This window comes from Rattus norvegicus, chromosome 10, assembly GCF_036323735.1.
Source record: "Rattus norvegicus strain BN/NHsdMcwi chromosome 10, GRCr8, whole genome shotgun sequence".
Taxonomy (NCBI): Eukaryota; Metazoa; Chordata; class Mammalia; order Rodentia; family Muridae; genus Rattus; species Rattus norvegicus.
The window spans coordinates 68,515,813-68,540,174 of NC_086028.1; the positions used below are offsets into that span (position 1 = coordinate 68,515,813).

Below are 24,362 nucleotides of genomic sequence, written 5' to 3' on the forward strand. Positions count from 1 at the left end.
ATAATGCTACTTTCAGGGCCTGAGCAAGTGCTCGGCACTTAAGAGCACTGGCTGCTCTCGCAGAGACCAGGTCTGTATTCCCAGGACTCACATAGCAGCTCACAACCATCTGTGAGTCGAGTTTCAGGGGATCCATTACTCTCACCTGCCCATAGAGAACCTGAGGTGAGCATGTGGGTCATTCTAATACAGGCACACAAACACTCCTACGTAACATATCATCCAAGTAAGTAAGTTAACACAGTTCATGTATTTGTCAGCTGGAGAGATGGCTCAGTGGTGAAGAGCACTGACTGCTCTTCCAGAGGTCCTGTGTTCAATTCCCAGCAACCACAGGGTGGCTCACAGCCATCTGTCATGGGATCCAATGCCCTCTTCTGGTGTGTCTGAAGACAGCTACTGTGTCCTCATATTAGTAAAATAAGTAAATCTTTAAAAACTATATATTTGTCTAACTTTAGTTAAATTTTGGATTTCTCTCCCCAACACCAACTTTTTTTTTTCTGGAGCTGGGGACCGAACCCAGGGCCTTGTGCTTGCTAGGCAAGCGCTCTAAATCCCACTGAGCTAAATCCCCAACCCCTAGCATCTACTTTTAAAAAGAAAAAAAAAATCGACTTTAAGCTGAAGTTAAGTGATAGCTCCATCTAACTGGTACGTAGCATATTACATTGCCTTAGCACCATCCGTTTTCCTAAAAGAAGCAATGGGTTCATTACTGTGGCTGGATTCCTAGTGCTGGTGCAGTTGTAAAGTGAACTGTTGGGGCAATCACCGTGCTCTGTTGCCTACAATGAAAAGCAAGAATAGAAATGCAGAAACCTTGTATCTGCTGACACCATTGACTCCCAGGCACCTTCCCACACACCAAATCATACAGGAAACTGATACCTCACAGTCAAGACTGTGACGGGTCACGTGTGGTTTATGTCCCAGAGTACGATCAGGCAGCGTGCTTGAAGTTGACAAAAGTATAAGCTTTTAATCGTTCAACCTGCTACTAGTTTTAACTCAACTCTTCCTTACAGATGGTATAGGTTTTTAACTATATCTGAAAACTTAGAAGTCAATAATCCTTTTAGTTTCTGACCCTGGAGTCGAAAAACCTGCCTGGGACTGATAAGGGGCAGGCCATACGGAGCCCGTTTTCAGAGCCAGCAATAAAGTAGAACATTATAAAACCATGTGAATATGATCCACATTTAAACAACATATGAATTCCTGTTATATTAAACCCAGTGACCAGGAAAACCAGAGGTGAATCCTGAGCACAGGCAGAAGGAATAAGAAACAGCATTTCTTCATGCCTTCAAGAACAGTCAGAAACCAGTGAGCAATGGCTATGTGCATTCATACACAGAAGACAGACGACAAAACGTACAGGCGTGGAAGTCAGAGTCCTCCATATTTTGGAGAGGAGCTGGTTCTGCCCCGATGCAGTGGAAAGACAAGGCAGTGTGGCAGTACCCAGTTCCCATGTGGGGCCCCAGGCTTTACAGAAGCTCCCCATCAGGTCTCAAGCTTTATTTGTGAACTCTTTACCCCACCCCACCCCACCCCTTCACCCATACTTGTGTTCTAAGATGTGAAGTTTTCAGCAATCTGGCCTGCTTGCAAACAGCAGCTGGAGGTGGAGCTAGGCACACTCAGCAGAGCCTGCATCTGGAGCCCCGGGTGTGACTGTGCCTTAAAGCCCCGAGTCAGAACGTACAAACATAGATCAGATACATAAGAGATGACAAGGACCTGTAACCATTGGACTTCTCTGCTTCAGCGGTCCATCAGTCCCTCTTATCTAATTGTGTAGCCCTCCAAGTCCTAACACACAAAGATGCATCAGGCATTACCCTAAGACACAAAGGAGACATGACAACAGAGACAACTGTAACAATTCAATTGGTGTCAAACAGAGGTTTTGCCTGTCTGACTAGGAGATTTAATGGACAGGAGTCTGTTTCAGAGGCTTCCTTGCATAATCCCTAGAGTGACAGGCATCCAGGGGAATTCTCGGCTTCATTGTGCAGCTAAGCTCTGGAACACTGCTGACCGTGACAGGTCCTTGGCCACTCTGAGTGCTACCTCCCAGTATCATCACCAGAGGATGTCTGCAGGGTTTCTGTATGTTTATCCTTGGTTTTGCCAAAATAGTAATAATAGTAATAATCAAAATAATAATAGTAATAGTAATAGTAAAGAACTCAACCATTTCTAGCCAAATTGAAAGCCAGTGGATCAATATCCTGAGAGGACCTCACAGGCTCCCTGTATGGAATCTTCTGAGGGGAAAGAAGACATGACTCTTGATTTCATCCACTGGCCAGAGCTGAGGAAACCCAGGACTAATGATTGGCACCAAAGCTGAACAAGAAGTCTTTACAGTTGTGTCAGGGGTACACTGTGTGAAGGTGTGTCTCTATATATTCAATTGTTGAGGGATGAACCAGCGACACACTAAGTACTAGCCAGAGAACTGAGTACTAGCCAGAGAACTGAGTACTAGCCAGAGAACTGAGTACTAGCCAGAGATCTGAGTACTAGGCAGAGAACTGAGTACTAGCCAGAGAACTGAGTACTAGCTAGAGAACTGAGTACTAGCCAGATCTTGGCAGTCTTATTTCTGTGGCCCATCAGAGGTCTTATAGTTTGTAAATATTCGTCCTTCTTCATTTGCCTATTGGCTGTAATAAAGAGCTGTCTGTCAGCAGCTGGGCAGGAAGTGGAGGGCAGAACTTCCGGGAGAAGGTCTCCGGAAGAAGAAAGAAAGGGCGCCAAAGTTGCCTGGGGACTAGGAGATGAAAGACGGACCTGAACCGGAGCAGAGAGGTAGAGCTAGCCACTTGGTGGAAGGTAATGCCAGGATTAATCGGGATAAACTAGAAAGTTGGCTGGGAATCTGCCCTGCTATAGGCTTAAGTTTTAAAAGAGCCAAAAGCCTCGGAGTCATAATTTGTATCTCTGAAGGGTCGGAAAGTCCCGCTATATAACTACAATCACGCGGGGGCCTCTATAGATGGAAAAAAACTGACCAATGTGGGAGGAACAACGTCCTAGGGCCCCCGAGAACAAGAGAAGAGAAACAGAAAAGGAACCATGAGTCCTGAGCAATGTGTTGAATGTATGTGAACTTTACCACATCCTTCCTGCAGCCCCTCCTGTACTTAACCCTTTCTTTCAGAAAAGGACAAGGAGCAGCTTTTGGTTTAGCCTCCCCAAAATGCTTACATGAGTTCCTTCTGTATCTCCTGGCTGGCCCTCACTTCCCCCACATCCAGGCTAACTTTAAAATCCAACCTTAAGGTTTTAAAACTCCAAGTGAACTTGTAAGTTAGCCTATACATGAGAGAGAGAAAAAAGGAAACTTCATATCCAAAGCCCTGTATAAAATGCACTCTTTAATCCATTGAGTTTGGTCAAAGGTTTTTGTGACCGGTTTTATGTTACTTTGTGTCCCCCAAACTGTTTGGGTGAGAACATCTGCAGGGTAGTAGCTTCTAGGAACCTGCACCCAATTGGTTCTGATTGGTAAATAGAGATACCAAAACCAACAGTTGGACAGGGCAGACAGAACCTGGACTTTTAGTATCCCTCCACCCCTCCAGGGAGAAAGAGGGAAGAAGAGATCGGCCATTCCAGAAGGGGAGGAGAGGAGATAACACGCTCGAGAAGGTGCAGGACAGAGAGCATAACTGCCAGGTAAGAGCCAGGGGAGAACACCCCAAGAGGGCTGCCCAGCTTTGTCCAGGGCAGCTGAGATAGAATATAGAATTCAGTATGTAATGATCGGAATTATGGGTGGTCAGTGGGTTAGCCACGTGGAGGTCAGGACATAGCTCAGCCATTGAGCTGATGAAGGCATATCAAAATATAAAGGCTGTGTGTGTGTGTGTGTGTGTGTGTGTGTGTGTGTGCGCGCGCGCGCGCGGGCACGCCTGCCTGTACTTGCATGTGTGTGTGTGTGTTTCACTTGGGAACCCAGCACATCCCGGCCCATAGGGAGGAGCATGCCATTGTAGAGGATTATTTAACTGTTTACTGCTACAAGTTTTAGCCTAAACTGTTTATGTTTCTTTTTTTTTTTTAAATGTCACATTTCTAGAACAAGGAAGTGACTCTACGTGGCCAGAGGACAGATTCCTGTGAATCTGTGTTCACTGTGGCACTGGAGACTCATAGTAGCTGAGAACTGGGTGGGCAGTGCCATCCATCAACAGAGGAAGGGACAAAGAAATGCAGACAATGGGGGTTCCACCTGCAGTACTGAGAGGGAAATGACATCTTTGCATGAAGTGACTGTGACACAACTAGTGAAAAGAGCAGGGCTCGACGTGACACATAGGAGGCATTTTCTCTAATTTGCAAGATCTATATGACTATATCTGGAAGGAAGACGGGAGCTGAGGGAAGGAGGAGAAGAATCGTGAGGAGGAGAGAAGGAAGGATGGGGAGGGAGAGTATGTGGGCATGTGCAGATGGTGAAGGGAGGAAGGAAATATTCCAGAAAGTCTGTTTGTACAGAAAGCTCTTCCCATGAAGCCAGCTTCTTTGCTACAGGATGGGGGCCGGGGGTTTCCTCTCATGATTCCAGGAGGAGAAAGAACTAGGTTGATTCTCTTGCCTCTGCAGCTTTTTACTTACCTTTAGCTCAAATACTGGCCGAGTGGCATACACTGGGGTGGTGTATATTGCCACTGCCTAGAAGAGTAACCTCTGGGAGAGCACAGATCTGCTTATGTTCCATTTACATTCCACATTTGGTGACAGCCACTCTTCACTGAGGACACAATTGCCTGAGACAAATGAATGATGGAAACTTGTTTCGTAGACTTAATGGAACTTTTCACACACACACACACACACACACACACACACACACACACACACACACACACACAATTATAGAAAAGTATGTAGAAGTAGAACATGTTTCACCCCAGGATCAGAAAGAAAAACAGCATGTGCTCTCTCGCACACAGATCTTACTACGACTCCTACTGCTACACTCTTATAGTAAGGTGAAGGAGCCCACAGGAAGTGGGGGAAAGGCTTCGAGGGGAGAAGCGGGAGAGTCAGAGCCAAAGTTATATTCTAAGTATTAACTTCTGTGCCGAAGAGGTCTATGAGACAAAACTGACTTTAATCTGGAAGCCCCTTCCCCAAAGACAAAATCTTAAAATGCAGGAGGCTACTGTTTTTTCATTTTCCTAAACATGTTTGTTTGACCCAAGGGCACCGGATGTGCTTGATCACATATAGACTGGAGGTATGGCGGAGGCAGAACCTTTGCTGTGATGAGTGCTTGCCTCTGATTGGACTTAGGCAGGAGATGTGAAGGCAGGAAATAAGTCAAGATACATGCTTGCCCCTTCCTGAATCTGGGGGGGGGGCGGGGGGAGGTACGAAGGTAGGAAGTACATTAAGATACGTGCTTGCCTCTAATTGGCCCTGATGGCAAATCCAGTGGCCTTATGGGTTTGCCTTTATATGACTACACAAACTGCCGCCTCCGCCATTTTCTGGGAACCCCAGAGTGGTTCTGGGCAGAATCCTTCATCCTGACTGGATGAAAAGAGAAAAAAAAAGAACGAAACCATGAGTGCCCCTCGTTTTCGTCACCACATACATGAAGAAAAGAAATAAAAAGCGAGGAAGAGGACAGGTTCAGGTATGGAGGAAGAAAAGTTTTATTGTGGATAAAAGGGAAACATAGTCACAGGCAGAATCAGCTTGGAGAGTCAGAACAAACATGTCCCTAGCCTTTGGAGGAGAGGGAGGGAAGAAAGAGAGGTACTAGGTACAGCAGCCAGTGTTGGCATTTTGTCTAGGCTCAGCCCCATAGTAACCTGGCAATGGCCATGTGTGCCTGACTCACTATGAAAGGGGCTGCCTATCCCTCACCCTTGCTCTCTTCTTCTCTTGTCCTTGCTCCCTTACCTTCTTCCCCTCTCTCTCCATCCCCTCCCCCCTCTCTATCTTTCTCTCTCTCTGCCTTTCTCCATCTCTACTCCCTCAACTCCTCTCCCCATGCTGTAAATAAACTCTATTCTATACTATGCCATCCTGTGGCTGGCACCTCAGGGGGAAGAGGTGCCTCAGCCTGGGCCTGCAGAGGCACCCCCTCCTCCACAACCTACCACACCTCCAGCAAACATATCCCTGCCTTCCTCTCTTTCTTTTTATAAGAAAATAGCAACGAGGAGAGACAAAGGGATCTGATAACCAAAAATGGTTGACTCCCCTGTGGAAGTATAGCTGGGGAAAGGCGGGCCAGCCCTGAGCTGGAGAATTCAGGGTAGGGAGCACGGAGAACCTAGTGCTCCTGTCTGCTTTGACATTAAATAGGCACCTCAACCATTTGTCCCAGGTTCGAGACCTAAGACTGTCCAGTATTTGATTAACGCTTGTTTCAATTTTGGCTCAAAAAGTGTGGAACTCTGCTTTCTCTCGTGAGTGTCAGGTTAAACCGGGAGGACGATAGAGCCTCTGTGAAATGTGGGTGAAAAGGTCTACCCAAATGTTTGCTTCCATGCAGGGGGAAGCTTTAAGACCTCGCTACCGGTTAGCACATCAGAGGCAGAGCCCGGAAGTCTACCTGTCCTGAGGACTTCATGCTGTTGTGGAGTTTCCCTTCAAGGTCAGCACATCCCTTATAATCCGTGGGCTGTATGAAAACTCTTCCGGTCCCTCCCTAGGCGGCATCATCGGTACTTACAAGAACTGTGATCTCTTTCAGGTATTGCTACTGGAGCAGATTAATGATTCCACCACAACCCTCAGAAAGGACTTAGAGAGATGTAGACTGGTAGTAAAAGTTTGGAAGAGTACATTGTAGTAAACTTAGGTTGAGATGCTCTTGCTGGTGGTTTTGATGTGGAAAATCTTAGGGAACAGTTTGAAATTCAGAAAGGCACAGTCTTTTGAAGACAGGAAACAAGAACAATGACCGCCCAGCTAATACTAGCTGATGTGCCTCTCTTGCTGAAGGTAGGCTGGCTTCAAGGTGATGACTAATGTCTTCTACTCATTTTTACCCTCAGATTCATGACAGGATTTATAAAAAAAAATTGTTAATAAGTAGATGTATGCCCTGAGGATTTACAGTAATAAGGACTGTTTTATATGAAGGTTTAAATTTGTGATGCTCTTAAGATTTTTATAAGATTATATCTTCAGATGGACAATAAAACAATTGCAGGATGTTGATAAGAGAAACTGGCTGAGAAAATTACCTTTCTTGCTTACACTTTGGCAATGTAACAAGTTGGTTGGTTACGAATGTATATGGGCTCTCGAGAATAGTTTGGTTTGGTTTGGTTTATCCATAACATGTAAAACATTGATCATGTGTGAGGTGTTGGGAAACATGTTTTTCCCTTATGTATACTCACTGTAATCATTCACTCAAAGGAAAATAGAATATAAACACATTGTGATATTTGAATTGCTGGAAAGATTTTGTTGGGATATACAAGTTGTGTGAGAAAAAATAAAGTTGATGGATTTTGCTCGTTGGAGCTCTGCTCCTTCTACCAAATGTATGTATGTATGCATGTATGTATGTATGTATGCATGCATGCATGTATGTATGTGTGTATGCATGTATTATGTAGTTATGTATGTATGTAGCTATATATGTTTGTAGGTATGTATGTATGCCTGTATGTATGCATGTAAGTATGTATGTATGCATGTATACATGCATGTATTTATGTAGGTATGTATGTATGTAGGTATGTGTGCATGTATGTAGGTAGATAGGTGTGTATGTATGTTTGTAGGTATGTATGTATGTATTTATGTAGGTATGCATGTATGTATGTAGGTATGTTTGTATGTAGGTAGGTATTATGCATGTATGTATGTATTATGAGTGTATGTATGCATGTACGTATGTATGTATGTTTGTATGTAGGTATGTATCTATGTGTGTATGTATGCATGTTTGTATGTAGGTATGCATGCATGTATGTATGCATGTAGGTATGTTGTAGATATGTATGTGAAAGTGTGTGTATACTTACGTATGTATATGTTCTTTCATCCTTTTCAACAGCTCCAGAGAGATTCCAGAATCTTACACTGGCCTCAGAGAATTTTTCACAGGCCCCAGGGCATACTTTACAGTTCTAGAGTATCAAGCTTGGTTCTCCCAGAGAAAAATTTGGTGAGTGATCAATCACCAACTCTGTGCCTCACCTCAGTTCATCCTGGCTGTCAGAGCTGGTCTTTGACACCCAGTGAAGAGCATAAGAGGCACTGAGAAGCAGAGGGAGTTGTGAGATGTGTGTAGCAACAACTACAGCAAAATATATAAAGTAATTCTTAGACCTGTTACTCTGTAAGCTAATTTAGAATGATGAATTAATAAACCAAGAATCTTCTTACCAGACTAAACCATGAAATCCAAAGTAAACAAGTATTACACTTTGAATGCCAATTCCAATTAACCCCACATTCTGAACCTTCCATGAGGCCCAGGGCTCAAGTTAGTATAAGGAAAGAATTTAATTATTTCAGAGGTGTCATCTGAAGGACTGGGAAACACAGCTCAGCTGACAAAGTGACTGCCCTGAACACAGAAAGACCTGAATTTGGTACCCCAATTCCACATGAAATGCCATGATTGCAGTGCTGGGGAAGTAGAGACAGGAGGACCCTGGAGCTCACTGGCTAGTAGCTTAGCCCGCCTGAGTGGTAAGCTGCAGGCCAAAGAAAGACCCTGTCTCAGAGGATGACACTGACACTGTCATTTGTTCTCCAGGAGAACAGGTACACAAGCACCTGCACATAGATCTGCACCCCGGTCAACATACATACACATAAACACGGAGTGCCACCTTCAGCCATAAAGATGTGCATTAAAGACTGCAATTAAGGGGCTGGGGATTTAGCTCAGTGGTAGAGCGCTTACCTAGGAAGCGCAAGGCCCTGGGTTCGGTCCCCAGCTCCGAAAAAAAGAACCAAAAAAAAAAAAAAAAAAAAAAAAAAGACTGCAATTAAATGTGTCAAAGGAGAAAATAAGTTTTCCAGATAAGCACCAAATATGTTGAACCCACCTTTGCTGAGCTTACTAGCTTGTGACTCTTTGAAAGACTAATTTAAATTTGTGGGTCTGAATGTATGTCTTTGTGTGTGTGTGTGTGTGTGTGTGTGTGTGTGTGTTTGTGTGTGTGTGTACACATGAGTACATGAATGGAGGAGCATGTGGATGCTGGAAGAAGTTGTCACTGCCCTTGAAACTGCAGTCTCATGGGGTTGTGAACTGCATGACCTAGGTTCTGTCAATGTTGTCATGGACTTGGAGAAATGGAGTGTCATGAGAAGAGTGAGAATGAGAGTGAATATCTTGGAAAACATGGCGCCACCTCAACAAGTCAGTCCTTACGTCAGAGAAACAGCTGCATGGATTTGGTGTTGCAGCATTCTTAATAAAGTCAAATTATGAAATCAGATTAAAACTACACAGGCGGAAGACAGAAACAGAAGATGTAGTGCACACACAGGAGAGAGACAGAGAGGAGAGAAGACTGATATGAAGTCTAGAAATCATTTGTGAACACATATGTCGGTCTGCGTCTGCCCCACCATTGGTTACTACCTGTTGGTTTCAAAAAGCTGTGTTCTACATGTGAGAATAAATATACAATATTTGTCGTTCTGTATCATGTTATTTCATAGAATGCTCAGTTCCATCCATTTTTCTGTAATGATGCATCTCATTCTTCCTTATGGCTGAGTAAACCTCAGTTCAGGCTGAGCATTCAGGGACCTTAATTGTGCACACATCCGTGGTTTCCTCATCCTGCTCACCTTTGCTTATTCTGTAACTCAGCTGCTGTGAACAGGAAGACAGCCCACCTGAGTGTGTGCACATGTGTGTCGGGTGCAATGGCCTAGAGGCTTTAGGGTATGTGCACGGGAGTGTAATTTGACTATTTTTTATTTTCTTAACTTTAATAGAAAACCTTTTATTTAGTCTTGAATAATTTCCTATGTGTAACATTATATCCTGATTTTATGTGTCTCTCTGCCTTCATTCCCTAAATATTCTCCAAGCCATACGTCACATGATTTTCTCTTCCCATCCATTAATTAATTCTTTGGGGCCCACTGACTCTAGATAACTCTGCTTGCTGGAAAGTTGAATGACACTGTTGACTTAATCCTGTGCAGTTCATGATACCATGAAAAGTCCTGAGTGCAGTGGCCTCGTCATGTCCAGCAGACACAATTTCTCGGTATTCATCCTCATCCTCTGGTATTTAGAAGGTTTTTTCAAAGTTTTATCTCTGGTTGTTTTATGTGCATGCCTATGTGGTGGCTTGAGTAGGTTTGGCCCCCATAGATGCATGTGTTTCAGTACTGGACCATGGAGAGTGGCATTATTAGGAGGTGTTACGTTGTTGGAGTAGGTGTTGTCTTGTAGGAAGAAGCATGTCACTGTGCAGACAACCTTTAAAGTCTCCTATGCTCAGGCTCCACACAGTATGGAATCAGAACCTCCTCCTGGCTGCCTGTGGGAAACGGTCCCCTTCTGCAGCTTGCCGATCAAGACAGGACTCTTGGCTCCTCCAGGACTATGTTTGCCTGGGGGTTGCCATGCTTCCAGCTCAAGATAATGAACTGAACCTCTGAAACAGTGAGTCAACCCCAATTAAATGTTTTACTTTGTAAGAGTTGTCCTGCACATGTTGTCCCTTCACAGCAATAGAACACTAAGATTGTGGTTTTTGCCTGTGTACATGTATGTGTACATGGTGTGTTCTTGGTGCCCACAGAAGCTAGAAAAGGCTGATCTCTGGAACTGAAGTTACAGATGGTAGTGAGCTGCCAGTCACGACAGGACTTTGCCTACTTTTTGGGTTCTTACACAGCCTTTCTCCCCCCTTTTCTTAATCTAGCTAATACCCTAATACCCGTTAGGAGAGAATAGGGGGATAGAAGGTGTTGTGTTGTGTTTTATAAAGGAGAGAAGGAATATGTTTGGTGGATGTGTAGCCAGGTGTGTGGGAAGGGGGTGTCTCTGCAGGCCCATGCTGAGGCATCCCTTCCCCCTGAGGGACCAGCCACACAATGGTATAGGATAGAATAGAGTTTATTTAGTCATTGGAAACTGAGTTTAGGTAAGGAAGTAGCAGGTTACATCTGTGGGAGCTTACATCTGAACTTATGTAGTGTTTATCATGAAGTCTGTAAGAAATCTAGCAGTCTTAGCTAGTCAACCAATTTATTAATGAGCAAATACAGTGGTGGGTTACCTATTGTAAGGAGCTAGGTCTGTTTTCTAACTGTCAAGCTACAGTTACCTTAGCTGTCAATATAGTCAGAAATCTGGGAATGAATTATAACCTGGTAGTCATGTACTAATACAAATGACAGAGCTTCACCTATGGTCCACTACCTAAACAGTTCTCAGGTCCCTGTGGTCTCCATGGCAACATGGCTGTAGTCAGTCTGGTTTTCAGCCCAGAAGAAAGAAAAATCCCTTTTCCTGTGGAGTTAGATACATGTAAAATGAGAAATGATCCACCTTGACTTGGGCAATATGAGACATTTGACTCTCAGGGTATCCTGGATTGTTCACAGTGTAGAGCTAGCACTGGCAGTGGGCAAGGCAATGGTGGTGTTTCTCAATGGTTACCATACTGCAATCCAGGTAGACCCTTGTTGCTGTGACCATATCTTCTCAGAGACCTTAGGGCATAACGGTCAGACTTTGGAATTCTCTGTTGACAACAGTATCTATTGAACATACATGAGTTGGACAACCTGTGTTTGCTTTCGAGAATGTACTAGCTAAGAGAGCACACTATACCTGAAAGGCAGTAGAAAAACTAAGGGTCAGCATATCTTTATAAAAGGCAGTGGTCTTTAACCTTGTATTGTTTAAAAAAAAAATCATTATTTGCCAAGGTAGGATACAATGGAAACCTTATCTTGTTAAGTGACCTTGACTTCTTAAGTGACTTATATCAGTAGAGAAAAGGCGTGAAGAGGTACACACACAGAGACAAATGACAGTTTTGTCTGTTGTACACTTGGCTTAGAGTCAATGTGGACCAGATTGGAAATGAACCAGAGGGCTGACAGTGGTGGCTCTGGGCTGCAGGCTCTGGGCAGGCAGTGCCTGATTCCCCTGGAAAGAACTGAGAATGAAACAGAGAACATCAGAGGAGCTGGGGAGAGGCTCTAGGGACTGGCGTTGCTGTAACTAATGCAAAGAGAGCAGATGGCTATACACGTGCGATCCTAGCCCTGATCAACACTGAAGTTTTGACCTGCTCTGGTTAGACCTGGGCGGGTTCACTGAGCCAGAGACAGGCACACTCTCACGTGTAGCTGAGGCACCTGGTACCCCAAGCTGTGGCAGGGGCTGGAGATTCCTGTGCACAGCCTGCAGACCCCCAGGAACCACAAAAGGCCAGATGGCATGCACACTGAGAGAGAAGTTTTCTCCCCTCCCCTACCTGCCTGTCACCCTAGCTGTCCAGCACACAGAGACAGCAGCAGTGAAAGTGGCAGCACAAGTCTACCTGCACAGCACAGACACAAGCAAGTGGGACAGGGCGAAAGCTGCATTTTCTGCCGCAGCCTCAGAGCTCCTACCCACATCACAAATGCTGGACAGCCAGGTGGGGAGAGTCAGAGAGACAGAGACAGAGAGAAAGACAGAGTAGGGGTCAGGGTAGACAACCAAGGGAAAGCAGCAGCCTTTCAGCTACAAGCGGCAGGGCAAGAGAATGGAGGGGAGAAGGGAAAGCCTACGGATGGTGAGGTAGAAAGTTGTTTTAAAAGTGCCAGTTAAATGGCCATGTAGAGATAGTGTTTGCTGGGTACTGTGAATTAGACCTAGAAATGCCCGGTAAGTAGGGACAAAGCAGCAAAGACCAACACGTTTGGTGTGGAAGTTGTGTGCGCAGGAAGCTAAGCTCTGAGTGACTCCAAAAAGAAACAGGAGAGAGCACACATTAGCAACTTGGCAGCACACCTAAAAGCTCTAGAACAAAAAGAAGCAAATATATCCAAGCGAAGTAGAAGGCAGGAAATAATCAAACTCAGGGCTGAAATCAACCAAGTAGAAACAAAAAGGAGTATACAAAGAATCAACAGAACCAGGAGCTGGTTTTTTGAAAAAATCAAGGAGATAGATAAACCCTTAGCCAGACTAACCAGAGGGCACAGAGAGTGTATCCAAATTAACAAAATCAGGAATGAAGAGGGAGACATAACCACAGAAACTGAGGAAATTTAAAAAAAGTCAGATCCTACTACAAAAGCCTATATTCAACAAACTTGGAAAATCTGGAGGAAATGGACAATTTTATAGACAGATACCAGATACCGAAGTTAAATCAGGACCAGATAAACCATCTAAACATCCCACAACTCCTAAAGCATTAGAAGCAGTTACTAAAAGTCTTCCAACCAAGAAGAGCCCAGGACCAGATGGGTTTAGTGTAGAATTCTATCAGACCTTCATAGAAGACCTCATACCAATACCTGTCCAAACTATTCCACAAAATAGAAACAGAAGGAGCACTGCCCAGTTCCTTCTATGATACCACAATTATTCTTATACTTAAACCACACAAGACCCTACAAAGAAAGAGAACTTCAGAACAATTTCCCTTATGAATATTGACACAAAAATACTCAAGAAAATTCTTGCAAACAAAACCCAGGAACACATCAAAACAATCATCCATCATGATCAAGTAGGTGTCATCCCAGGCATGCAGGGATGGTTCAGTATACAGAAATCCATCAAAGTAATCCACTATGTAAACAAACTCAAAGAAAAAAACCATGATCATTTCATTAGATGCTGAGAAAGCATTTAACAAAATTTAACACCCCCTCATGATTAAAGTCTTGAAAAGATCAGGATTCAAGGCCCATACTTAGACACAGTAAAAGCAATGTAAAGCAAACCAATAGCCAACATTAAGCTAAATGGAGAGAAACTTGAAGCAACCCCAATAAAACCAGGGACTAAAGGTTGCACACTGTCTCCCTAATTATTCAATATAGTCCTTGAAGTTCTAGCCAGAGCAATCAGACAACAAAAGGAGATCAAAGGGATACAAATTGGAAAGGAAGAAGTCAAAATATCACTATTTGCCGGTGATATGATAGTATACTTAAGTGACCCCAAGACTTCCACCAGAGAACTACTAAGCCTGATAAACAACTTCAGCAAAGTGGCTGTGTATAAAATTAAACAAATCAGTAGCCTTCCTCTACTCAAAGGATAAACAGGCTGAGAAAGACATTAAAGAAATGACACCCTTCACAATAGTCACAAATAACATAAAATGCCTCCATGTGACTCTAACCAAGCAAGTGAAAGATCTGTAGGACAAGAACTTCAAAACACTTGAATGACCCTAGATACAACCCACAGACCAATGAAGCTCAAGAAGGATGACCAAAGTGTGGTGTTTCAGTCCTTCTTAAAAGGTGGAACAAAAATATTCATAGGAGAGGATATGGAGAGAAAGTTTGGAGCAGAGACTGAAGGAATGGCCATTCAGAGCCTGCCCCACCTGGATACACAGCATATATACATACAGCCTGATGTAGTGAAAGATCCCCGAAGAGAGAGACCCTTATTCAAGTCTTGGGAAACCGCGGACCCCAGACACAGAGAGACCATTTTGGATGTAATAAGCAAAGGTGAGGTTTATTACGAAGATCTATTACGGGGATCACCGGGCCGACACGTATCCCACGCAGGAGACAGAGGTGTCGACCCGGACTTTTAGAAGCAAGGGGTTTTTATAGGGTGAGGAACAGGGGGTTGGGGACAGTCGGCGCGGCTATAAGTGATTGGCTCATTCAAACATAGCAGTAGATTACAGCACAGCAGAAGAGTACCTGCTGACTGGGGCGTTCAGGACTTGAGAAGCTAGGGGCTTACCAGGGTTTGAAGGACATCTGATTAAGGCGTGACTCTGAGTAAGCTGGGGGAGGTGCCCTCCTGCCAAATGGTTTATGAGTCAGTCCTGATAGCTTGGGCTGGTTCCTGCATTCCTTTTCTTTATCTTTATGGCCTGTCAGTCCTGGCTGCAGTGTTTAGCCCTGAGTCTGTGGATTTTGAAACTTATTCTTTTAATTTTATATTGTTAAACCTTAAATCTGTATAATTTTCCTTTCAGTAGCTGTCTCCTGAGAGTCTCAGTCAGAATGTTGCTGTAAAAATATAAAAATGTCTTTTATTCCCCATTACGTCCGGCACTGTGGTGCCCCAAGATATCCGCTCGATATCCTAAGTCTCAGTCAGCAAAGCGTCTCACCTTTGCTCCATCCCTGTTTCCAACTCTGTGGTGGCTCAGTGCCTCCCGCCTCCGCACACTTTCCTACACTTAAATGGCTACATGAAAGAACACACAACACAATAACCTTTGATCCAGTTGATAAGATAGAATTGCCCACCTAAACATACAGAGCCCAGCACCATCCATCCCTTAAGCACATTAAGAACAACCTGTAATACAGAGTGGAATCTTGACGTCAGCTTCCATGTTGTCCGACAGCTCCTTTCTCTCCCCTCTGTCTCTCCCTCTTTCTGTTCCAGTCTCCTCCTCTTCCTTCAAATTTTCTCCCGCCTTCTCATCCAATTACAGGCCTCCTTCTATCCTGTAGGTGCCCTCACCTGTATTTTACAAATTAAATGGAGAGAAGGTTCTGGTGAAGTCATGTGACTCCTGAGTAATGACTAGGCAGCCATCCTTGGGGCAGCAGAATTAACCTCAAAATGCAGATAACTACAGAGCAAACCACAACACCAGAGCAAGTCAAATACAGAGGCCAATGCTAGCAGCAAGCCATTGAACTGAGAACAGGGTCCCTGTTGGAGGAATTAGAGAAAGGACTGAAGGAGCTGAAGGGGCTTGCAACCCCATTAGAACAACAATACCAACCAACCAGAGTTCCCCAGGGACTAAACCACTACCCAAAGAATATACATGGACTGACTCGTGGTTCCAGCTGCATATGTAGCAGAGGATGGCTTTGTTGGGCACCAATGGGAGGAAAAGCCCTTGGTCCTGCCAAGGCTGGACTCCTGCCCCAACCCCCGCCCCAATTCAGGAGCATGTCAGTGGGGAATGGGAAGGCGGTAGTTGCGGTGGGAACACCCTTCTAGTAGAAGGGGAGGGGGATGGGATATGGGGCTTATGGCTGGGAAACCGAGGAAACTACAGGCTCATGCTGAGGCATCTCTTCCCCCTGAGGGACCAGCCACACACACAATGGTATAGTTAGAATATAGTTTAGTCAGGGCATGGAGAGGGGAGTTGAAGGAGTAGAGACAAAGAAAGGCAGAGAGACAGAGAGAGAGTGAGGGGGAGAGGGAGAGGGAGAGAAGAAGCTGGCTGTGAGCATTTGGAGAGAGAGGGAACAGGAGCAAGAGGGCAGAGCAAGACAGAGAGGAGGGGCGAGCAGCCTCTTTTATAGTAGTCAGACACACCTGGCTATTGCCAGGTAACTGTGGGGTGGAGCCTACACTAAATGCCAAGAGGAGAGAGGGGGGGTGATGTTTCATTAGACTACTTCCTTCGGATTAGAGGCATTGAGTCTTAGGGAAAGTTTTTTTTTTAAAGATTTATTTATTGTATGTATGTGAGTACACTGTCACTATCTTCAGACACACCAGAAAAAGACATCAGATTCCATTACAGATGGTTGTGAGCCACCATGTGCTTGCTATGAATTGAACTCAGGACCTCTGGAAGAGCAGTCAGTGCTCTTAACCACTGAGCCATGTCTCCAGCCCTTAAGGAAAGTTTTATCTTTGCTGTCAGAATATCTAATTTCTTCTTTGGGCAAGACTACTTAAGCAGCCACAGCCAACAGCAACAATGACCACAATGACTAAGAAGGACCAACAGCAACCCCACCTCTTAGGGTCCTAGCTAGGAGTTCCCAGAACTCCAAACATCATGTAATCACAGAAAGTGTCTGCAGCTGACAAAAACACCCCTCTGCTGGAGCACAAGGCAAATCATGGTCAGCCGCTGTGGACAGTCTGAAGCAGCCCCAGACCCCACACCTGGAATTAAAACTATTTTCTGAGATTTCCTTTTTTTTTTTTAAAGAAACCAAACTCTCACCACATTTCCCACTTCCTGTTTTAAGACATTAATTTTGCTGTGTTTAGTGGGAAATTATAAACAAAGACATTGTATAAGAACTGTTGTGGGTAATTTTAAAAAACATGCTCCTGCCTTTGCCCGGGAGTTCAGCCCTTGCTCCAGCCTCTCCTGGCTTAGCTTCACCAAGCCACCATCACTGACCCGGCTTTTCTCTCTACCCACCTTTGCTCCAAGGAATGAAAAACACATGGACAGTTTTATTACTTTAGAATTTGCCTACTAACACAATTGCTGGACACAAAATCTCCTGCCCTGAATTTACCAGCTAGCCTGTAGCAGCCAGCCTCCGCCGGCCGACCTCGACCTCGACCTCGACCTAGACCTCGACCTCCTTCGATATCTGCCAGTGGTGGAGGCCGCTGTGTACTGCTCCCCCAAGATCTTAACATGATAGCTGAGTGCTGCTCATTCCAAAGCCTGGCCAAAAAGCACCCTTCTCTCTTCCTCCTGGGACCTTGAAGTCCTACCTGTCCCTTCAGCCCAAGAATTGCCCCACAGCCTCCTTTATTGACCAATTCAAGAACCAATTAGGGAACCAGCCCTTACTATCAGCACCTTCCCCTATATCTCACCTTTTCTGTCCAATAAAAAACAAACCAAAAAAAAGCCTCTTTTCCCAGATGTAAATTGAACAAAACCATAACAATTAAGTAAATTACACAGTATGAGGTACAAAGGACAGCCAACCCATCAATTTGTCAGTTAGACAAAGTACTGTACCATATTTCCTAATGGAATTATGATTCTATCCCTGGATTATGTTTAGATTTTTAGCCTGTAACATCACTTGAAAACCATGTCATCTACTCTATAAACTCTCTCTATGTTAACCAACTTGACTTTGATTGTGAGACTAAAACTAGTCTTTAACCCCATCAGATAGCTGAGAACAACTAAACATTACCTGAAAATATAGGAAGCACAGAACATAGCTTTTGAAACTTAATCAATCTCTAGAGCCAGTTGACTACCTGGACAGTCCCCCATTCTTCAATACCTAGGAGCATTTGTCTTCAGCCCCCTGGCCAAGGATCATCCATCTGATAGACTTGTCAAAGAGAATTATATGAAGGACCGCTGACCTTAATGGTGATTTAGTATCCCAGGCCACCCCTCCTCTATCTCTGGCAGTGCAATGGGTTTGAGATTAATCCTTTCTTTTAAAACAGGCTGTTTCATCCCTGTGGTCTGTGAAGCCACCCACCAAGCTCCTCATGCCTTCCAGGGACTGCAGGGACTGAACACTGAAAGTGCATAACACTGAAAAGGACCACAATCTGCTTCCAGCAGTTTCTTTCCCACTTTCCTCCCAGGAAAGGTCCTGCTTTCTTGCCCAGTCACTGGGTCCGAGACTTTTGGTTTTTCCCTTTCTGGTCTCCTTGTCTCCCATGTGCTTCAACCTCCACCCATAATTTTTCTAGTTGTAAAGGCATTCTCCAAACTTCTTATGAAATGGAATGAATATAGGAAGAAGAAATACACACACACACACACTCACACACACACACACACACAAACACACTCACACACACAAACACACTCACAAACACACACACAAATACACTCAAACACACACACAAACAAACACACACACTCACACACACAAACACACTGACACACACACTACAACAGAAAGTGCCCTCTGGAGCCAAATGGGGGATATTCAAGCAGAAGAAGCCACAAATAGATTTTCTGCTGGCTGTTCCCTGCAATTTCCTTTCTAGCCTCTAAAATAAAATTCCCCATTCTGCCTCACCTCGTGTTGGGCACAACTTGTAGCCAGACTTTTTTTTTTAATTTTTTTTATTAACTTTAATATTTCTTATTTACATTTCGAGTGTTATTCCCTTTCCCGGTTTCCGGGCCAACCTCCCCCTAGCCCCTCCCCCTCCCCTTCTTTATGGGTGTTCCCCTCCCCATCCTCCCCCCATTGCCGCCCACCCCCAGCAGTCACGTTCACTGGGGGTTCAGTCTTAGCAGGACCAAGGGCTTCCCCTTCCACTGGTGATCTTACTAGGCTATTCATTGCTACCTATGAGGTCAGAGTCCAGAGTCCAGGGTCAGTCCATGTATAGTCTTTAGGTAGTGGCTTAGTCCCTGGGAGCTCTGGTTGCTTGGCATTGTTGTTCATATGGGGTCTCGAGCCCCTTCAAGCTCTTCCAGTTCTTTCTCTGATTCCTTCAACGGGGGTCCTGTTCTCAGTTCAGTGGTTTGCTGCTGGCATTCGCCTCTGTATTTGCTGTATTCTGGCTGTGTCTCTCAGGAGAGATCGACGTCCGGCTCCTGTCGGTCTGCACTTCTTTGCTTCATCCATCTTGTCTAATTGGGTGGCTGTATATGTATGGGCCACATGTGGGGCAGACTCTGAATGGGTGTTCCTTCTGTCTCTGTTTTAATCTTTGCCTCTCTCTTCCCTGCCAAGGATATTCTTGTTTCCCTTTTAAAGAAGGAGTGAAGCATTCACATTTTGATCACCGTCTTGAGTTTCATGTGTTCTATGCATCTAGGGTAATTCAAGCATTTGGGCTGATAGCCACTTATCAATGAGTGCATACCATGTGTGTTTTTCCGTGATTGGGTTAGCTCACTCAGAATGATATTTTCCAGTTCTATCCATTTGCCTATGAATTTCATAAAGTCATTGTTTTTGATAGCTGAGTAATATTCCATTGTGTAGATGTACCACATTTTCTGTATCCATTCCTCTGTTGAAGGGCTTCTGGTTACTTTCCAGCTTCTGGCTATTATAAATAAGGCTGCTATGAACATAGTGGAGCATGTGTCTTTTTTATATGTTGGGGCATCTTTTGGGTATATGCCCAAGAGAGGTATAGCTGGGTCCTCAGGCAGTTCAATGTTCAATTTTCTGAGGACCCTCCAGACTGATTTCCAGAATGGTTGTACCAGTCTGCAATCCCACCAACAATGGAGGAGTGTTCCTCTTTCTCCACATCCTCGCCAGCATCTGCTGTCACCTGAGTTTTTGATCTTAGCCATTCTCACTGGTGTGAGGTGAAATCTCAGGGTTGTTTTGATTTGCATTTCCCTTATGACTAAAGATGTTGAACATTTCTTTAGGTGTTTCTCAGCCATTTGGCATTCCTCAGCTGTGAATTCTTTGTTTAGCTCTGAACCCCATTTTTTAATAGGGTTATTTGTCTCTCTGCGGTCTAACTTCTTGAGTTCTTTGTATATTTTGGCTATAAGCCCTCTATCTGTTGTAGGATTGGTAAAGATATTATCCCAATCTGTTGGTTGCCGTTTTGTCCTAACCACAGTGTCCTTTGCCTTACAGAAGCTTTGCAGTTTTATGAGATCCCATTTGTCGATTCTTGATCTTAGAGCATAAGCCATTGGTGTTTTGTTCAGGAAATTTTTTCCAGTGCCCATGTGTTCAAGATGCTGCCCTAGTTTTTCTTCTCTTAGTTTGAGTGTATCTGGTTTGATGTGGAGGTCCTTGATCCACTTGGACTTAAGCTTTGTACAGGGTGATAAGCATGGATCGATCTGCATTCTTCTACATGTTGACCTCCAGTTAAACCAGCACCATTTGCTGAAAATGCTATCTTTTTTCCATTGGATGGTTTGTAGCCAGACTTTTAGCTACTTTGTGGGTTATTTTTTCTACTACCCTTCATCCCCTTTCTTCAAACCCTTTCAACCACCTAACACTATCTAAGAGGGAAGAAGGATAGAGGGGAAAGTAAGTTATGTTATTGTTAGACCACTGCCCGCTGATAAGGGGCACTGAGTTACTTGGGGCAAGTTTGATCTTTGCTCTCAGGATATCTAATTTCCTGTTGTTGTTGTTGTTGTTGTTGGTGGTGGTGGTGGTGGTGGTGGTGGTGGTGGTGGTGTTTCTTCTTTGGGCAAGATTACTTCAGAAACCACAACCTACAGAAACCCACCAACAATGACCTACACCAACCAACAGTAGTCTTGCCTCTCACGGTCCTAGCATTTATGAACCCTCTGAAGAGGTCCAAGATTCCAAATGTCATATTATCACAGAAATGTCTGCAGCTGACAAAACCATGCTTCTGATAGAGCACAAAACAAATCACCTGCTGTGGACAATCTGAAGTAGCCCCTTCCCATACCTGGGAGTACAATGAAAATATACTCTTACGATGTTTCTGTGTTTTTTAAAGAAACCAAAATTCTCACTATAGCCAGGTCAATATAGTGAACCAAAGTTGAGTCCTCTGGAAGGACGGCAAGTTCTCTTAACCACAGGTCCATTTCTCTAGCCTCTACCTCTCAGCTCTGACATTTTTTCATGCACTCCCTTCTGCAGTGTTCCTCAAACGTTACAGGGTAGGTCACCTTGATATTCCATTTAAGAAAAAGCAATTATGCAAACCCCGTGGGAGAGAGACCTCACCGCCTGATCAAGTGGGCACTCCTGAGGCTGCAGAGCGGAGGAGACCACCAACACTGCCCACCCCTGCCCATATCCCTGGCCCAAGAGGCAACTGTATAAGGCCTCTGGGTTCCCGTAGGGGAGGGCCCGGGAGCGGCAGGACCCCTGCGCCTGAGACACTGCCGGAACCTGAAGGAAACAGACCGGATAAACAGTTCTCTGCACCCAAATCCCGTGGGAGGGAGAGCTGAACCTTCAGAGAGGCGGACACGCCTGGGAAACCAGAAGAGACTGCACTCTGTGCACATCCAGGCGCCAGAGGAAAACACCAAACGCCATCTGGAACCCTGGTGCACGGAGGCTCCTGGAAAGAGCGGCGCAGATCTTCCCGGTTGCTGCCACAGCGGAGAGGACTTAGGCAGTACCCCACGAGCAAACTTGAGCCTTGGAACTGCAGGTAGGACCAACTTTTCCCCTGCAAGAAACCTGCCTGGTGAACTCAGGACACACAGAGGCAAAATTCCTCTAAGGCCGGGCACTTCCTGTGTTTACCGGAAGTCCCACACCGGCGGATCCCGGACCGCAGCAGCTCCCTGCTCCCAAACCCCGTGGGAGAGAGACCTCACCGCCTGATCAGGTGGGCACTCCTGAGGCTGCAGAGCGGAGGAGACCACCAACACTGCCCACCCCTGCCCACATCCCTGGCCCAAGAGGCAACTGTATAAGGCCTCTGGGTTCCCATAGGGGAGGGCCCGGGAGCGGCACGACCCCTGCGCCTGAGACACTGCCGGAACCTGAAGGAAACAGACCGGATAAACAGTTCTCTGCAACCAAATCCCGTGGGAGGGAGAGCTGAACCTTCAGACAGGCGGACACGCCTGGGAAACCAGAAGAGACTGCACTCTGTGCACATCCAGGCGCCAGAGGAAAACACCAAACGTCATCTGAAACCCTGGTGCACGGAGGCTCCCGGAAGGAGCGGCACAGATTTTCCCGGTTGCTGCCACAGCGGAGAGGACTTAGGCAGTACCCCACGAGCAAACTTGAGCCTTGGAACCACAGGTAGGACCAACTTTTCCCCTGCAAGAAACCTGCCTGGTGAACTCAAGACACAGGCCCACAGGAAGAGCTGAAGACCTGTAGAGAGGAAAAACTACACGCCCGAAAGCAGAACACTCTGTCCCCATAACTGGCTGAAAGAAAACAGGAAAACAGGTCTACAGCACTCCTGACACACAGGTTATAGGACAGTCTAGCCACTGTCAGAAATAGCAGAACAAAGTAACACTAGAGATAATCTGATGGCGAGAGGCAAGCGCAGGAACCCAAGCAACATAAACCAAGACTACATGGCATCATCGGAGCCCAATTCTCCCACCAAAGCAAACACGGAATATCCAAACACACCAGAAAAGCAAGACCTAGTTTCAAAATCATATTTGATCATGATGCTGGAGGACTTCAAGAAAGACATAAAGAACTCCCTTAGAGAACAAGTAGAAGCCTACAGAGAGGAATCGCAAAAATCCCTGAAAGAATTCCAGGAAAACACAATCAAACAGTTGAAGGAATTAAAAATGGAAATAGAAGCAATCAAGAAAGAACACATGGAAACAACCCTGGACATAGAAAATCAAAAGAAAAGACAAGGAGCTGTAGATACAAGCTTCACCAACAGAATTCAAGAGATGGAAGAGAGAATCTCGGGAGCAGAAGATTCCATAGAAATCATTGACTCAACTGTCAAAGATAATGTAAAGCGGAAAAAGCTACTGGTCCAAAACATACAGGAAATCCAGGACTCAATGAGAAGATCAAACCTAAGGATAATAGGTATAGAAGAGAGTGAAGACTCCCAGCTCAAAGGACCAGTAAATATCTTCAACAAAATCATAGAAGAAAACTTCCCTAACCTAAAAAAAGAGATACCCATAGGCATACAAGAAGCCTACAGAACTCCAAATAGATTGGACCAGAAAAGAAACACCTCCCGTCACATAATTGTCAAAACACCAAACGCACAAAATAAAGAAAGAATATTAAAAGCAGTAAGGGAAAAAGGTCAAGTAACATATAAAGGCAGACCTATCAGAATCACACCAGACTTTTCGCCAGAAACTATGAAGGCCAGAAGATCCTGGACAGATGTCATACAGACCCTAAGAGAACACAAATGCCAGCCCAGGTTACTGTATCCTGCAAAACTCTCAATTAACATAGATGGAGAAACCAAGATATTCCATGACAAAACCAAATTTACACAATATCTTTCTACAAGTCCAGCACTACAAAGGATAATAAAGGGTAAAGCCCAACATAAGGAGGCAAGCTATACCCTAGAAGCAAGAAACTAATCATCTTGGCAACAAAACAAAGAGAATGAAAGCACACAAACATAACCTCACTTCCAAATATGAATATAACGGGAAGCAATAATCACTATTCCTTAATATCTCTCAATATCAATGGCCTCAACTCCCCAATAAAAAGACATAGATTAACAAACTGGATACGCAACGAGGACCCTGCATTCTGCTGCCTACAGGAAACACACCTCAGAGACAAAGACAGACATTACCTCAGAGTGAAAGGCTGGAAAACAATTTTCCAAGCAAATGGTCAGAAGAAGCAAGCTGGAGTAGCCATTCTAATATCAAATAAAATCAATTTTCAACTAAAAGTCATCAAAAAAGATAAGGAAGGACACTTCATATTCATCAAAGGAAAAATCCACCAAGATGAACTCTCAATCCTAAATATCTATGCCCCAAATACAAGGGCACCTACATATGTAAAAGAAACCTTACTAAAGCTCAAAACACACATTGCACCTCACACAATAATAG

The 24,362-nt window shown here is 44.7% G+C and overlaps 1 protein-coding gene across 3 annotated transcripts in view; it reads left to right on the forward strand.

Moving 5' to 3' along the window:
• The first annotated feature begins 2 nt into the window (after positions 1-2).
• The window catches only part of Slfn3 (schlafen family member 3), a 41,860-nt gene continuing 17,500 nt past the window's right edge, over positions 3-24,362 (forward strand). Inside the window, exons 1-3 of one of the 3 annotated variants that reach the window (XM_017597673.3) lie at positions 3-2,847; positions 3,600-3,693; positions 6,530-6,631. The gene's annotated coding sequence lies outside the window, so the exon portion shown is untranslated. The other 2 variants (XR_005490382.2, XM_017597675.3) reach the window with 2 other exon arrangements.